We start from the raw sequence: 16,059 nt of genomic DNA on the forward strand, positions 1-16,059 counted from the left end.
GGGACAAAGATACTCCTGAGCATCAAGGAAGGGGTACCAGAAGCTCACCATACAGTGTTACTTTTCTACCTGCTTTGTATTTATTGGTCATTGTCTTTTCACTCCTCCTTCTTGCTTTTCAGTTCCATGCTGTCCAACACGGGGAATGTGGCCCTGGAATACAACTGGATGGCGGCTGTGGAGGACGAAAGGGCATTGAGCCACACTGGGGAGCTGCTTCCACCCAGTCTGGATGGTAAGGTGCTGCAGCGAATGAAGAGACGGGACACAGCTTGATGCAAGCAAGTTGTCCATTTATTAGTGATTTTCTTACAATTACATATGTTTCTACCTTCTACATATTACACACTGATTGGTCAAATCTTAAGCGTAAAAAACACTGATTGGTTGATATTTAAGGCACACCGTTAGAACAATAGGAACTTATTAGTTTATCTTGACATAGCAATAATTTCTATTCCAAGGTTAGGGAGTTTCTTTCTACGCGGCTTTCTTGATTACATATCGGCGCCATCCGTTCCCTTATCTGGCTACTTGTTTCTCTGTCCGCCTGGCTGCCTCCTCAGCTGTAACGGCTCAGGGGTCTGCAGTTGGCTTGTTCCTTGGTTCCCAGGGCTTGTGCCCTGCAAGTTCTAACAAGTCTCTATTCATCAGGCTATCAGTACTTGGACTCTTTTCCTTGAGGCCTTGTCCTACATCTCCCCCTTCCTGTTGCACAAAAAGAACCCCTGAAATCAAATGAGTTATTAATTTTTGTAAGCATTGTAAAAGACAAGGTATAAGTAATAAAACAAACAAAAAAGCAACTAAAGCATATATAATCATCTTCACTAAACTTCTTAACCATCCTGAAATGCCCCAACCACTGAACAGTTTATCTAACCAATCCCCAGTATCACTTTGTTGAAGATGACAAACTCCATCCCTCAATCTTTGGATGCTAGCATGAATTGATTCCGAATGATCTGAAAGGTTCATGCAACACATCCCTTCAAACTCTTCACAACCATGACCTTGTGCCAGAAGCAAAAAATCTATTGCAGCTCTATTTTGTAATGTCGCGTGGCGAACACTATCAACATCTAATAAAAGACCAGACAGGGCACTGCTTGTGGCATTAGTTTGTTTGGCAAGCCAACAGCCAAGCTTATCTAATGCTGCCAGAGCCTTTCCTGCAGCAGCTCCAGGCAACAGAAGAGATGCAATAAAGCGTTGGCCAAAGGACCAAAATTGCATGTTATCATCACAGTCGGAGGCAAATGCATGAACGCCACGCTTTGTCCTTCGAGAGTAGCAATGTTGTAAAATCATAGATGTGTTAGGAGTCAGGACGGAAAGTCGCCCTAAGCTACACGGACCTCCTTTTATATGAGAAGGAATGACAGGCCATGCTCTATCACCACAAATAAAAAATACTCCAGCAGGTAGTGAGAGCAGAGCATTGCTAGATTTAGACAAGTCGTTAGCAGTGTAATTACACCAGATACTTGCATTTCTAAAAACAGGATGAGTAGGGGAAACGTCCCATGCCCTAGATTGATTCTTTCCCATGTAGTTAAATTTTATGCAAAAATCCATTTTTACAGAACCAAGGAGTTCAATTTCTTGTGGTTCCAAAGTGGCCAGTGGGAGATGGGGTATCCATACATCCCAATTGTCTGTCACATTTTTTGATACGTTTTTGGGTGGAAAAAGACTTTGAAGGTCCCTAGGTATAGGCCATTCATCTAATGGTAAGCCCACAAGACGTGGAAAAAGGCTGATCCGGAGTGGCCATAGCAAGACACAGAGTATGCTGTCCAGTCAAGTTCGCCAACGTGACCCAAATATTTACCTTTGGTAGAAAAGGGGGATAAGAGCCACCTTCAATAGGCCAAGGTCCAGATGTGAACATCTTTATCCATATTACTGACAACGCTTGTTTCTCCTTTTCTTTTTCCATCGTCTTTTTACAACCAGCCATTCTTCTGGTCGTACTGTCCATGACCGAGGCACTGCAATTGATTGTCCACACTCTAATCCTACAGTAATGTTCTTGTTAATAATATAAATTCTGCTTGCTAATACAATATATTGAAACAACAACCGTGCAATAGCCCGTACTTCTAGGCTTTCAATCAATGATAAAAAATTTGCAAAAACTAAGTCTGGCAAAATCTCAGAACCTAACCCTATAACTCCCTCTAATTCCAAAAGAGGTTTTCCCATAAAACGTTCAGCCCACTGTATATGATTAAACCTTAATATTTGATTATTACACTCAGAACACATCCAATGACCCCATCTGTCCCTTAGTCTTACAACTCACCAGCGATCGTGATCACAGAGTTCACGATGAACCTTGATCCACGGTCGACAAGATGGTCCATGTTCATAGCAACATAACTGTAGAAATCGAGACGCTGTCCAATCTGGTTCATGACAGTGTCGTTGAAAGTCGATGTAATGGAAGATAATATCTGCTAGCGGTGCCGTCAGTGCGTTGGGGATCTGGTCTGGTCCAAACGTATTACCTTTGTTAAGTGGTTTAATCCAGGGCGATATTGTCCGTTCCAAGCGCTGTAAAAAGTGAAATCTAGATGCTATATCCTGAATTTGGTTACCTGACATTAATGCAAAACAGAAATCCTCACACAGTTTTTATTTCATTCTGTAGGGTCGGTGTCGGTATCAGTTGTCTGCGGTAAAGGTTCACGGAAAGGTCTTACATTCTTTGCTGGGATCCATCTGGGTCCTTTTTCTGTGGAGACACAAGCATAACCTTTTCCCCATGTAACAAGAGGATATGGTCCCATAATTTTACCTGTTTCTGGATCTCGAACCAATACTGGGGCTTTAACCCGTGCCTTGAAGAAGGTATTTGCAGTAAAATGTCGAACTGTCGGTGGGTTGTTATCTATTAAAGAACAATTTAAAAAATTGAAAACATACAATGCTTTCTGTAACCGTTCCTCTGGAATAGCCATTCCCATTCCCCCTTTTTGTTGTTGTAATAGATGTTTTAGCGACTGATGAGACCGTTCAATGAGAGATTGACTGGTGGGGGAATGAGGAATGCCAGTAATATGAGTTATACCCCATAGGGCAAAAAAGGTTTTTATAGTTGTTGAAACATAAGCTGGACCATTATCTGTCTTTATCTTTAAGGGAATACCCAAAGTAGCAAAAGCACGCATTAAATGTCTACGAACATCTCGTGCCTTTTCCCCTGTGTGACAAGAGGCAAACAAGGCACCTGAAAATGTATCAATGGAAGAGTGGATATATTTAAGGTTACCAAATTCAGAATAATGTGTGACATCTGTTTGCCATAATTGTAGGCTTTGTCATCCTCTAGGGTTAACTCCTGCAGCAATTGATGGGAAAGAATGTTTTTGACAATCAGGACAGACAGCAATAATATTTGGCGCTTGTTGAGAAGGAAGGTCAAGCTGTCGTTTAAGAGCTCCAGCATTTTGATGGAAAAAAGAGTGACTTAGTTTAGCTTGTGCAATGTGGTCTGGCAATACTTGAACTGGTAACGTCAATAGATCAGCTCGTCGGTTACCTTCTGCAAGAAAACCAGGTAGTGAGGTGTGAGACCTAATATGCATAACAAAATAAGGTGCAGATCGAGAGTCCAAAAGGAAAATAAGTTCCTGTAACAGGGTAAAAAGTTGTGAATGTGAAACATTCCGCAGCACAGAAGCTTCGGCTCGTTTAACAACAACTGCAACATAAGTGGAATCAGTAACAAGGTTGAGTGGTGCGTTCCATTTTCGGAAAACACGAACAACTGCATTCAGTTCTACTATTTGAGGTGAACCGGAGACTGTCTCTATGTCCGAGTCCCATTGTCTCTGTTGATCATCCCACCATAGGAGAACAGATTGATGTGATTTGCCTGATCCATCTGTAAAGACAGTAAGTGCCTGTAAGGGTTGTTTGCTTCTTTTGGGTTTTAACATCAGACGAAAGTCAATGTTAAACAGTTTGTGTGAAGGTGGATGAGAAGTTATTTGACCTGTATAGTCGGCAAGTGCCATAACAAAGGTGTCTGATTGCTGATAAAGCCATTGTAAGTATACTGTTGTTATTGGCAGACAAATAGAGACAAAATCCTTCCCTGATAAGGTTAACAGGCGTGATCTAGCTTGAACAATCAGAGAGGCAAACACTTCGTGTTGTGTCAAAATAGTTTTTGTAGACTGGTTAGGTAAAAAGATCCATTCAATAATCGACAGGGGGTCTGAGTTCTGAAGGTCCCATTGAAATATCAGGGCATGAGGCTGTCGAGCAGGGTTTAAAATAATCAAGTAAAAAGGTAGTTCAGGAGCCCATCGGTGGGCCTGTCGAGAAGCGATAGCTGAGGCAACCTTTTGTAAAGATGTATCTGCTTCAGAGTTAAGACTACGTGGCGAACAAAGATTAGTGTCCCCTTTTAGTAGGTCAAACAGAGGACCCAAGTCTGTATTAGAAATTCCCAATAGTGGTCAAACCCAATTTATTGTTACCAGTAATTTTTGTGCATCATGCTGGTTTCTTACATTGGTATTGATCTGCAATGGTTGAGGAACAATAGTGTGTGCTCTTATTCGCCAGCCCAGATATTTCCAAGGGGGAAACTTCTGGACCTTTTCTGGTGCTATAGAGAGACCTGCCGAATTCACGGCATCTGTGACAAGGGCTACAGCTTTCTCCATGACTTTGTGATGTTGTGCTGCCACTAAAAGGTCATCCATATAATGATACAATAACACAGTAGGCATAGCATTTCGGACAGGACTGAGTATTTTTGCAACGTACCATTGACACATTGTAGGGCTATTTTTCATACCTTGTGGCAGTCCAACCCACTGATATCCCTGCAACGGAGCTTGCATGGTGATGCTTGGAATTGACAAGGTAAATTTCGGGGCATCATCTGGATGTAACGGGATACTGAAAAAACAATCTTTAAGATCTATGACAGTTAGATGCCAATGTCAGGGGATCATAGTCGGGGATGGGAGCCCGGGTTGGAGGGCTCCCATATCTTCCATAGCATCATTAATTTTTCTAAGATCATGGAGCAAGCGCCACTTGCCAGTTTGTTTTTCAATAACAAAAACAGGTGAATTCCATGGGCTAGTAGAAGGTACAATGTGTCCTTGGGACAGTTGTTCTGAGACTAAGTTTTGAAGTGCGCGAAGTTTTTCCAAAGGAAGGGGCCATTGATCCACCCAAATAGGAACATCAGTTTTCCAGGTTATTTTTAGGGTATTGCGCACTTCAGTGGCCCCATCTAAAAATGTGTACGGATGGACATTCCCGATTGTGACAATACATCACATCCCCACAAAACCATAGGGACAGGCAGCACAAAAGGTTTAACAGAAGCCACACGTCCCTCTGGTCTTTGAATTCGAATTAGTTCCAAACTCTGACGACTGTTACCAGTCCCCCCTATCCCAGCCAGTGTCTGAGAGACATTAGTCAGTGGCCATTGCGGAGGCCATTTGGCTTGAGAAATTACTGTGACATCAGCTCCAGTGTCAATGATCCCATTCAGTGCTATTTGTTGGTCATTGTAAATAAGGGTACACTGATACATAGGCCGCTGTGGAGAAATGGATTGTACCCACAAAATGTGAGGTAACCCTGTAGATGCAAAACCTCCTCTCCTCTGCAGAGGATGATCAGTGATAAGAGAGTTTACCCTTGCTGGAATCAGAATCAATTGCACTATTTGACTACCCTGAGGTATCGTACAAGGTGGAAATGGAGTCCGTGCCATGATTTTGATTTCGTCCACACTGTCAGAGTCAATAACACCTGGTAAAACAAAGAGACCAGACAATGTTGTGGAAGATCTACCGATTAACAGAGCTTGTGTATCGGGGGGTAATGGTCCTTTGACATTTGTTGATAATAAATGAACCAAGGAATCGAGCAGTGTTACTGTGTGTGAGGTTGCCAGGTCCAGTCCAGCGCTGCCTGAGGTTGCTGGACAGAGACTTGAGGTGTCGGTGCTTCTCTCCGAGCTTGTTGAAATGTCAGCTGTGGCACTTGTGTCTGCGTGCGTCGCTGCCCCGCGCTCCGTGGTCAGTTTCCCTGTATCGGTTGTCCCTGGAAGTCATACTTAGGTCAACATCGATTAGCATAATCACGCCCTTTCTGACATTTCGGACAAAATCCAGGACCAGGAGGTTGTTGTTTATTCCCCGCAGCCCTCACAAGACAATTTCTCTTTAGATGACCAGGCTTACCACAACCATAGCAATTTCCCACACCACACATTGCTGCAAAAGCAGCAGCCATAGCTTCAAACTTGTGGTCAACCGTACCGATTCGGTTACATGCTTCCACCATTTCCACCAGAGTGGGGTTCGGGTTGGGAAGAGACTTCAGTAGCCTTTTACAATCAACATTAGCATTTTCAACAGCTAGTTTTGTTATCAATATATCCCGAGCTTCCGCATTATCTACTTGACGTTCCAAAGCCTGTTTTAGTCTACCAATAAACTGCATATAAGGTTCTCGAGACTCCTGAGTGATGTTAGTAAAAGCTTTTTGTGGCTTTTGTACGTCAGGGACCTGGAAAAAAGCCTTTTTCGCCTCTTCTCTAATTGCCTCGAGAGCCGCACGGGGGCAGTGTTGAGCCTGCGCTACCGGGTCAGCACGTGCACCGGTGCCCGTAAGATGCTCTATTGCCAGTGCAGCTGATGCAGCATCATTATGGTTAACGTACGTGAGCAGGAGTGCTTGCAGTCCCCCTCTCCAGTGCGACTCCCATAACGTGTACTGAGTCGGGGTTAGCAGCAATCGTGCTAAAGATTTCAAATCATGAGGAGTCATGACATAAGTATCAAACACAGAAGATAACAGACTTATAAAACAGGGAGAAGAAATACCACGTTCCATAACCGTGCGGCGCAGTTCTTTAACAACCGAAAAAGAAAGCGCCTCCCATCGTGCTCCCCCTGCCCGACCCTGAGAATACAAGACCGGAGCAACTATAGTTTTAGCCATTTCTAGATCCCCCTCCTCTAAGGCTTCTTTCTTTATTTTTGCCCACACATCACGTAGATCAGGAGGGTATAAATCAGGTTCTTGTTCAGGCTCTACCAGTCCTGGGTCAAAGGGATCTTCTTCTGGCAGATACTCCACTGCATTGACACCCAGGGGTTTAGAGCACTGTGATTTAGAGGCTGATAAGGACAGGGCTATAGGAGCTTGCGACTCCTCCTCCTCCTCTCCTTCCTCTGCCTTTTCTTTTTGTGCTTTCAGAGTCTCAAAAATAACTCTCCACGAAGAGAGCAGACGGTGGGACTCGGTATTGCCTTTTGTCGCAGAATCCCACAATTTCACCCCTGTGTCGTCCCAAAGTTCCCGCGTGAAAATTGTAGTTGCGGTCACTGCAGGCATATTTACTTGCACCCACTTAAGCATTGCTTTAAGGTCATGCTCAGAAATACTTTTCTCATGTTTGTTAGGGAGACCTTTCATAAGCTCATAAACGTCTCTTTCTGGGGACGAAACCTGATTCCCCATTACGGATTTCCCACAGCTCACCTCTCAACTCCGGAGGGATTTCAGGCCGGCTCCTGCTTCCTTTCAGCAGATCATTCAAAGTTCTGTGGGATTTGCTGCATGTTGCTCAGTCAGGCGATTCGAGAGTCCCTCCACATCAGATCCTTCACCAAATCACGTAGGGGTCACCAATTTGCAGCGAATGAAGAGACGGGACACAGCTTGATGCAAGCAAGTTGTCGGTTTATTAGTGATTTTCTTACAATTACATATGTTTCTACCTTCTACATATTACACACTGATTGGTTAAATCTTAAGCGTAAAAAACACTGATTGGTTGATATTTAAGGCACACCGTTAGAACAATAGGAACTTATTAGTTTATCTTGACATAGCAATAATTTCTATTCCAAAGTTAAGGAGTTTCTTTCTAGGCGGCTTTCTTGATTAACAAAGTTACATATCGGCGCCATCCGTTCCCTTATCTGGCTACTTGTTTCTCTGTCCGCCTGGCTGCCTCCTCAGCTGTAACGGCTCAGGGGTCTGCAGTTAGCTTGTTCCTTGGTTCCCAGGGCTTGTGCCCTGCAAGTTCTAACAAGTCTCTGTTCATCAGGCTATCAGTACTTGGACTCCTGTCCTTGAGGCCTTGTCCTACAGTGAAGTCTTAGGGTTAAGTTTTAGGGTTAAGTCCTAGGGTTAAGTCTTTGGGTTAAAGTTTTAAGATTAAATCTCAGGGTTAAGTCTTAAGTTAAAGTCTTAAGTTTAAGACTTAGTGTTAAAGTCTTACGGTTTAATCTCAGGTTTAAGTCTCAAGGTTAATCTCAGGGTTAAGACTTAAGGTTGAATCTTTAGGTTGAGTCAGGGTTAGGTCTTAAAGGTTAAGTCCGTAGTTTAAGTCTTGGGGATTGTGGATAACTGGCTAGCTGAAAAAGTTCACATAGACATAGTCCAGCTGGCTGGACAAAAATGCACATCGCTCTCAGCTTATCTGAAGTAAAGCAAAAGTTACACAATAACAGGAAGACTGCAGTGGGAAAAGAATGTTGCAGGTGGGAACAGATAACTACAGAAGAGAAACTAGGGGCGGGCTTGGTAATATGTATGAGCTAATTATAAGAAGGCATAAAAGGTGACTGTAAGGGACAATAAATGAAGTCTGCTGATCACTCATATTGAGTGACTGTGTCTTCCCTCCGTCGCAACAAATGGCGCCCGAACAGGGACCCTAGAGAGGTCTGAACCTGCGAGCCACGGTTCGACAGAGATTCGGGTACCGGTCCTGAAAGCAGCGCAGGAGGCGGCAGGGCACAGTCCCCGCGCCCGGGAGCAGCTACAGAGGGTCCCGCCGGCCACGCGTCGCCGAAGTCTCGCAAAGGCTGCAGCAGCGCTAACGAAGGTGTGGAGAGACAAGCGACGTACGATTCGCTCATATGCTTTTTAGAGAAGCGGAGCGTGCAGGACATAGATTGTAACAAGGAATTACCCGGGTTATTAGCGTATGGGATAGCATCCGGGACCCCCGCGGCAGCGGCGAGCGGCGGCGCGCAGCCCGGCAGGCCCCTTCCCGGCCACGGTTTCTCTCCAAGGCGGCACCCCCCCCGCCCCCCCCCCCCCCCCCTCCGATCGTCGCCATGGCGATGCAAGCGGCCAAGCGAGCTAACATCTGGCTGCCCCCAGAGGTCAATCGGATCCTCTATATTCGGAACCTGCCGTATAAAATCACAGCGGAGGAAATGTATGATATATTTGGGAAATACGGACCTATTCGACAAATCAGAGTTGAAAACACTCCTGAAACAAGAGGAACAGCTTAAGCTTCTCAAGGAAAAATACGGAATTGATTACAAGCCCCCCAAAAAAAAAAAAAAAAAAAAAGTGCTTCAGATGTCCTCTACAAGAAATGGGTTTCTGCCTTGAACTAGCAAACATCTCTGTGTTTAAAATGAAGCCTTTTTGCCTTGATGGAGATAATTTATTCTGTATTCTGTATTTATGCTGTATTCTGAATGTGGAAATTGGTTGGGACTAGGAGGCTGGCTTAAAGGCATTTTGCAAACGGGATTATTATTTTTGATCATTATTGTAATAATAGTTTTTTGATCAAAACCAGCCAAAATTTTTTGTAAACATTAGGCATATCTGAAGAGAATGCCTTTATTTGAATCAGCAGTTAAGGTGTAGTTTAGTCTGATGCTGTGGTTTTATCTGCTACTGGTGAATTTTTGAAGTGATGAAATCAGAGATACAAGGTATACTAAGAGTTATGAGGTAATAAGGTAATAAGCTAAGTAAGGGTGCTGGCTTTTATATCTACAAGTGCAATATGCTTTTATGTAGCAAAGAGAAACTTTAACAATAATGTTGCTTGAGCGAGATGTGCATGTGACAAGGGATGTGCATGGGAAAAGGGATATCACAACTGGAGTGCAACAGTGTTTCTATGTCTGGCAGAGTGAAATCTTTCAAGACCTGAGTTTAGACAGTCTAAAATAAGTTGTTAGTATTCAGAAAACCCATCTTAAGCCTCTTTTGCTTACATAGTGTTGTGGAAGTCAACTGCTATTGTAGAGAATTAATGATTTTTTAATACATATTAACAAATACTACTATTTTAACTTGAGGCAGTTGAGTGAGAAATACTCACGTGTAGCATTTGAGGGAATGTCAGCATAAATCGCACTTACAGTAAGACTGCATTTTTAATTACTGTACTCGTTAAGATTTGATGATGCCATAAGGCTAAGGCCTTTTATCACAGATTGGTTCTGAACTAAAAGGTGTGTGCACACGTAGATATGCACATTTGTGTTATTTTCCTTAATTGGCTACAAAATAATATAATTAGGTTGGGGACTAGATCTTGGGAATTTGTCTATTATACTTCTGTTTGTTAAGGAACGTGCATAACACACAGCACCCATGTAGGCTTGGCTTGTGGCATAGTTGTCAAATTTAGCATAGACATTCAGACAGATAAGCAAGGTACTCTTCTTGTGTGTATCACCTACAAGCCATTATGGCTTAGTGTGTAAATCTGTATGTAACTGTTGAAAAATCCACTTATGAATGTATATAGCTTAGAACTAATTTTTTCCCTTTGTTAATTCTTTGATATCAATGAGGTATTCTTCAGAAAATGTATGGACTGGTTGGTTGCATAAGGGCAGTTGTTATTTGGACAGAAAATTGTTAATGGTCAGGGATTTTCCACTAAAATATTTGCAAATATTCCTAGTCAAACATCAGTTTGGTTTCTTTTTGGGTTTTGAGCTTGCATTAGTCCATGTTCAGAACTTTAAAATTACCTTTGAAGTTTTAAAACTTTTTATATCACTGGAACAGAAAGAGCATCTAAATTAAAGCTTCAAGCTAACTTTATTTTTCAAGTATTTCTGGAATTATCCTTCTGAACTGAGATTTTATAAGTTGGCTGTGTATTTTCCTGTGTTAAAACACTGTTATTGAAAATGGTCAACCAAGCCTATGTCGCCCAAAATAAAAACGGGGGAATTGTGGATAACTGGCTAGCTGAAAAAGGTCTCATAGACATAGTCCAGCTGGCTGGACAAAAATGCACATCGCTCTCAGCTTATCTGAAGTAAAGCAAAAGTTACACAATAACAGGAAGACTGCAGTGGGAAAAGAATGTTGCAGGTGGGAACAGGTAACTACAGAAGAGAAACTAGGGGCGGGCTTGGTATTTAGGCAACTAACCAATAATGAGCTTAACTTTTGTAATATGTATGAGCTAATTATAAGAAGGCATAAAAGGTGACTGTAAGGGACAATAAATGAAGTCTGCTGATCACTCATATTGAGTGACTGTGTCTTCCCTCCGTCGCAACAGGGGATAATTCTTAGGGTTAAGTCTCAGGGTTAAGTTTCAAGGCTAAGTTTCAATGTTAAGTCTCAGGGTTATGTCTTAGGGTTAAGTCTTAAGGTTAAATCTTAAGGTTAAGTCTTAAGGTGAAGTCTTATGGTTAAATCTTAGGGTTAAGTCTTAGGGTTAAGTTTTAGGGTTAAGACTTAAGATTAAGTCTTAGAGTTATGTCTTAGGGTTAAGTCTTAAGGATAAGACTTATAGTTACATCTTTAAGTTTACGTCTTAGGTTTATGTCTTAGGGTTAAGTCTTAGGGTTTTGTCTTAAGGTTAAGTATTACTATTAAGTCTTAGGGTTAAAGTCTTAAGATTTAATCTCAGGGTTAGGTCTTATGGTTAAGTCATAATTTTAAGTCATAAGTTTAAGTCTTAATTTTAAGTCTTGGGGATAAGTCTCAAGGTTAATCTCAGGGTTAAGATTTAGGGTTAAGTCTTAAGGTTAAGTCTTAGGGTTCAGTCTTAGGGTTAAGTCTCAGCGTTATGTCTTAGGGTTAAGTCTTATGTTTAAGTCTTAGGGTTAAGTCTTAAATTTAAGACCTAGGGTTAATTCTTAGGGTTAAAATCTTTAAGATTAAGTCTCAGGGTTAAGTCTTAGGGGTAAGTTTTAAGGTGAAGTCTTAACATTAAGTATCAGTGTTGTGTCTTTGGGTTAAGTCTTAAGGTTAACTTTTAGGGTTAAGTCTTAGGGTGAAGTCTAAAATTTAAGTCCTAGGGTTAAGTCGTACAAGGTTAAATCTCAGGGTTAAGTCTTAAGGTTAAGTCTTAAATTTTAGTGTTAAAGTTTTAAGGTTAAGTTTCAGGGTTAAGTCCTAGGGTTACTTCTTAAGGCTAAGTCTCAGGGTTAAGTGTTAGTGTTAAGTCCTAGGCTTAAGTCTTAATGTTGAGTCTTAAGGTTGAGTCTTAGGGTTGATTTTTAAGGTTAAATCTTTTGGTTAAGTCTTAAGGTTAAGTCTTAATGTTAAGTCTTAGGGTTAGGTCTCAGGGTTAAGTTTTAAGGTTAAGTCTTAGGGTTAAGTCTTAATGTTATGTCTTAAATTTAAGACCTAGGGTCAATTCTTAGTGTTAAAATCTTTAAGTCTCAGGGTTAAGTCTTAAGTTTAAGTCTCAGGGGTAAGTCTTAAGTTAAGATAGGATGAAGTCTTAGGGTTAAGCCTTAGAGTAAAGACTTAAGATAAAGTCTTAAGTTTAAGTGTAAGGCTTAAGGCTTAGAGTTCAGTCTTAGGGTTAAGTTTTAAGGGTAAGAATTAAGGTTAATCTTAAGAGTTAAGTCTTACGGTTAAGTCTTAAGGTTATGTCTTAATGTTAAGTCTTAGGGTTAAGTCTCAGGTTCAGTTTTTAAGGTTGAGTCACAAGGTTAAGTCTTAAGCTCAAGTCTTAATTATAAGTGTTAGTGTTAAGTCTTAAGGTTAAGTCTAAGGGTTAAGTCTCTAAGATTAAGTATTAGGTTTAAGTCTCAGGGTTATGTCTTAGGGTTAACTGTTAAGGTTAAGACCTAAATTTAAGTCTTAGGGTTAAGTCTTAAGGATAAGTCTTAAATTTAAGTCTTAGGGTTAAATCTTAAGGTTAAGTCGTACGGTTAAGTGTTAAGGTTAAGTCTTAAATTTAAGTGTTCTGGTTATGTCTTAAGGTTAAGTCTTAGTGTTAAGTCTTAAGGTTAACTCATAAATTTAAGTTTTAGGGTTAAGTCTTTGTGTTCAGTCTTTATAAATCTTAAGTCCTAGGCTTTGAGTCTTAGGGTTAAGTCTTAAGTTTAAGTCTTTGGGATACGTCTTAGGGTTAAGTGTCAGCGTTAAGATTTATGTTTAATTCTTAAGTTTAAGTCTTAAGGTTAATTTTTAAGTTTAATCTTATGGATTGAGTCTTAGGTTTAAGTCTTAGAGTTGTCTTGGGGATATGTTTTAGAATTAAGTCTCAGGGTTAAGTTTAAGCTTAAGCCTCAGGGTTAAATCTTACGGATTGAGTCTTAGGTTTAAGTATTAAGTATAAGTCTTAAGTTTAAGTCTTAGGCTTAAGTCGTAGGATTAAGATTCAAGGCTAAGTCTTACGTTTAGGTCTTAGGGTTAAGTCTTAGCGTTAAGTCTTATGGTTAAGTCTCAATGTTAAGTCTTAGGGTTCAGTCTTCTGGTTAGGTCATTATTTTAGGTCTTAGGGTTAGGTCTTAGTGTTAAGTCTTAATGTTGAGTCTTAGGGTCAAGTTTTAGGGTTAAGTCTTAAGGTTATATGTAGGGTTAAGTTTTAGGGCTAAGTCTTACAATTTAGTCTTAGGGTTAAGTCTTAAGGTTAAGTTTTATGGTTAAGTCTTTAGGTTAAGTCGTAGGGTTCAGTCTTACGGTTAAGTCATTAGGCTAGGTATTAGGGTTAGGTCTTAGGGATAGATTCAAAGGGTTAAGTCTTAAGGTTGAGTCTTAGGGTTAAGACTTAGAGTTCAGTCTCTAGGGTTAGGTCTTTAGGTTAGCTCTTAGGGTTAGGTATTAGGATTAAGTCTTAGGGTTAAGTCTTAGCTTAAGTCTTAAGTTTAGGTGTTAGGGTTAAGTCTTAAGATTTAGTCTTAGGGTTAAGTCTTTGGGATAAGTTTATAGAGTTCAGTCTTAGAGTTAAGTCTTAGGCTTAAGTCTTAGAGTTAGGCCTTATGGTTAGGTATTAGGATTATGTCTTCTGGCTGTTTTAAGATTAAATCTTAAGGTTAAGTCCTAGCATTAAGTCTTAAGGATAAATCTTAGAGTTAATTCTTATGGTGAGGTCTTAGGGTTAGTTCTTAGGTTTAAGTCTTAGGGATAGGCCTAATGGTTAAGTTTTAGGTTAATTCTTAAGGTTAATTCTTATGGTTAAGTCTTAGAACTGAGTCAGGATAAAGTCTTAGGGTTAAGTCTTAGATTTAAGGCTTAAGGTTAAGTCTGAGGGCTAAGTCTTAGGGTTAGTTCTTAGGGTTAAGTCTATAGGGTTAAGTCTATAGGGTTAAGTCTTAGGGTTACGTCTTAAGGTTGAGTCTTTAGGGTTCAGTCTTATGGTTAATTCTTAAGGCTATGTATTAAGGTTATGTCTTCAGGTTAAGTCTTTAGGTTCGGTCTTAGGGTTAAGTCTTAGGTTTAAGTGTTAAGGTTTAGTGTTAAGGTTAAGTCTTAGGGTTAAGTCTTAGAGTTCAGTCTCTAGGGTTAGGTCTTTAGGTTAGGTGTTAGGGTTAGGTATTAGGATTATGTCTTAGGGTTAAGTCTTAGCTTAAGTCTTAAATTTAGGTCTCAGGGTTAGGTCTTAAGGTTGAGTTTTAATATTGAGTCTTAAGGTCGAGTCTTAGGGCTAAGTATTATTACCAGGAACAGAGGTATATTACTGTAGGGTCTTGCAACTGGGTCTTCTGCAAGATCGATCGATCGATCGATCGATATATAGTCAGACAGACATAAAAATTATGCAATAGCTGCCCTAAATGTTTCAGAGATTTATTTCCATCAGTTTAGGTCATTGAACTTCCTACAGTAGTTATCTATTTCCTCATGCTGCCAAGAACTCCATCGTGTTTGCCATCACTAGTACCAATTGCTCTGTTCCTTGTTTCTTTGGGTAACTTTGGAGTCTTTGCTGTGGAAAACAGGCTAGTGTGATGAAATTTAGCACATAGGAATACTTCATGGTTTGCTGACTCTTCAGCAGGGGTTTCCTTCCTCCACTCCCTGCCCAGATCCACCCCTGTTCTCTTCATTCCTCTGTCCCTCTCCTGTCCCTCTCCTGTCACCACACCACCCCATCTCACCCCCCTCTGCTGCTCAAAATATTAAGGGAACTAGATCTGTATTGAAAAAATTGGGGTTTCTCTTTCCTCTCCTGAGGATTTACCACCCAGAGCAGGCTCAGGTTCTGATCCTGCAAACTGCTCCCCAGTGCTTGGATGCTTGCTCTGGGAAACAAGGACAGCTGCTCAAATTCTTTTGCAGGCACAATCTTTGTTTAAATTCTAGTTGAAATGAAATGAAAAGCTGTCATCAGTCCCACCTGTGGCACAGAGAGACACCTGTGTTTCACGCACATGTCTGCACAGAAACACACGCAGAGGGAAAAAAGCCCGGTACTGCTTTGTGCAAGGAAGTACATAAACTCTCCCTATCAGCATTGCTGCTTTGAGCAATTGAATCGTTCTACAGTTATCTGACAAGCCGACACGCTGCCCATCAAATCAGAACCAGAATGTATGCCATTTGCAAGATGGGGCAGCAATAAGCTTTCAACCACTTTCCAGCAAGATCAATTCAAGCAAGGCTGTGTATTCATGGATTTTCTCCTCTGCAAAGCCATGAAGAAAACATGAAACGCACTCCCCAAAGGCAAAGGAGCAAACTGAGGGAGAGCAGCTCATTGGCGCCTTTCAGAGCTTCAACAGTCTGGAGAAAAGGGAAAAACACCCATACAAAGATAAAGAGCAGCCAAGATGCACTTTTATAAAATGTATATTGGGACCTGTTCCACATCTCAGAATGACTTTCAATATTGCTTTGCATGGCTTTTAGACCAAGGCCTAAAGTGGAGTGATAGCTTCTGCTTGCCGGGGCATGGTAAGATCACTCAAATGAGCGACAAGGTAACAAGTAAACACCAAAGGCAATAGCGGAGCTTACCGTTTCCCTCCACTGGCGACCAGCTGTGCAGTAAACCAGCTTAACCAGCCTCCCTAAGGATGGCTCTAAAGTCGCTGAAAA

The 16,059-nt window shown here is 41.2% G+C and overlaps 1 long non-coding RNA gene across 1 annotated transcript in view; it reads left to right on the forward strand.

Moving 5' to 3' along the window:
* The first annotated feature begins 4,202 nt into the window (after positions 1–4,202).
* LOC308057697 overlaps positions 4,203–16,059 on the forward strand; it is a 46,099-nt gene continuing 34,242 nt past the window's right edge. Inside the window, exon 1 of the long non-coding RNA XR_013925404.1 lies at positions 4,203–4,963. This is a non-coding gene — a long non-coding RNA (uncharacterized lncRNA). The remainder of the gene's footprint in view (positions 4,964–16,059) is intronic.

This window comes from Falco punctatus (assembly GCF_963210335.1).
Source record: "Falco punctatus genome assembly, contig: scaffold_49, whole genome shotgun sequence".
Classification (NCBI taxonomy): domain Eukaryota; kingdom Metazoa; phylum Chordata; class Aves; order Falconiformes; family Falconidae; genus Falco; species Falco punctatus.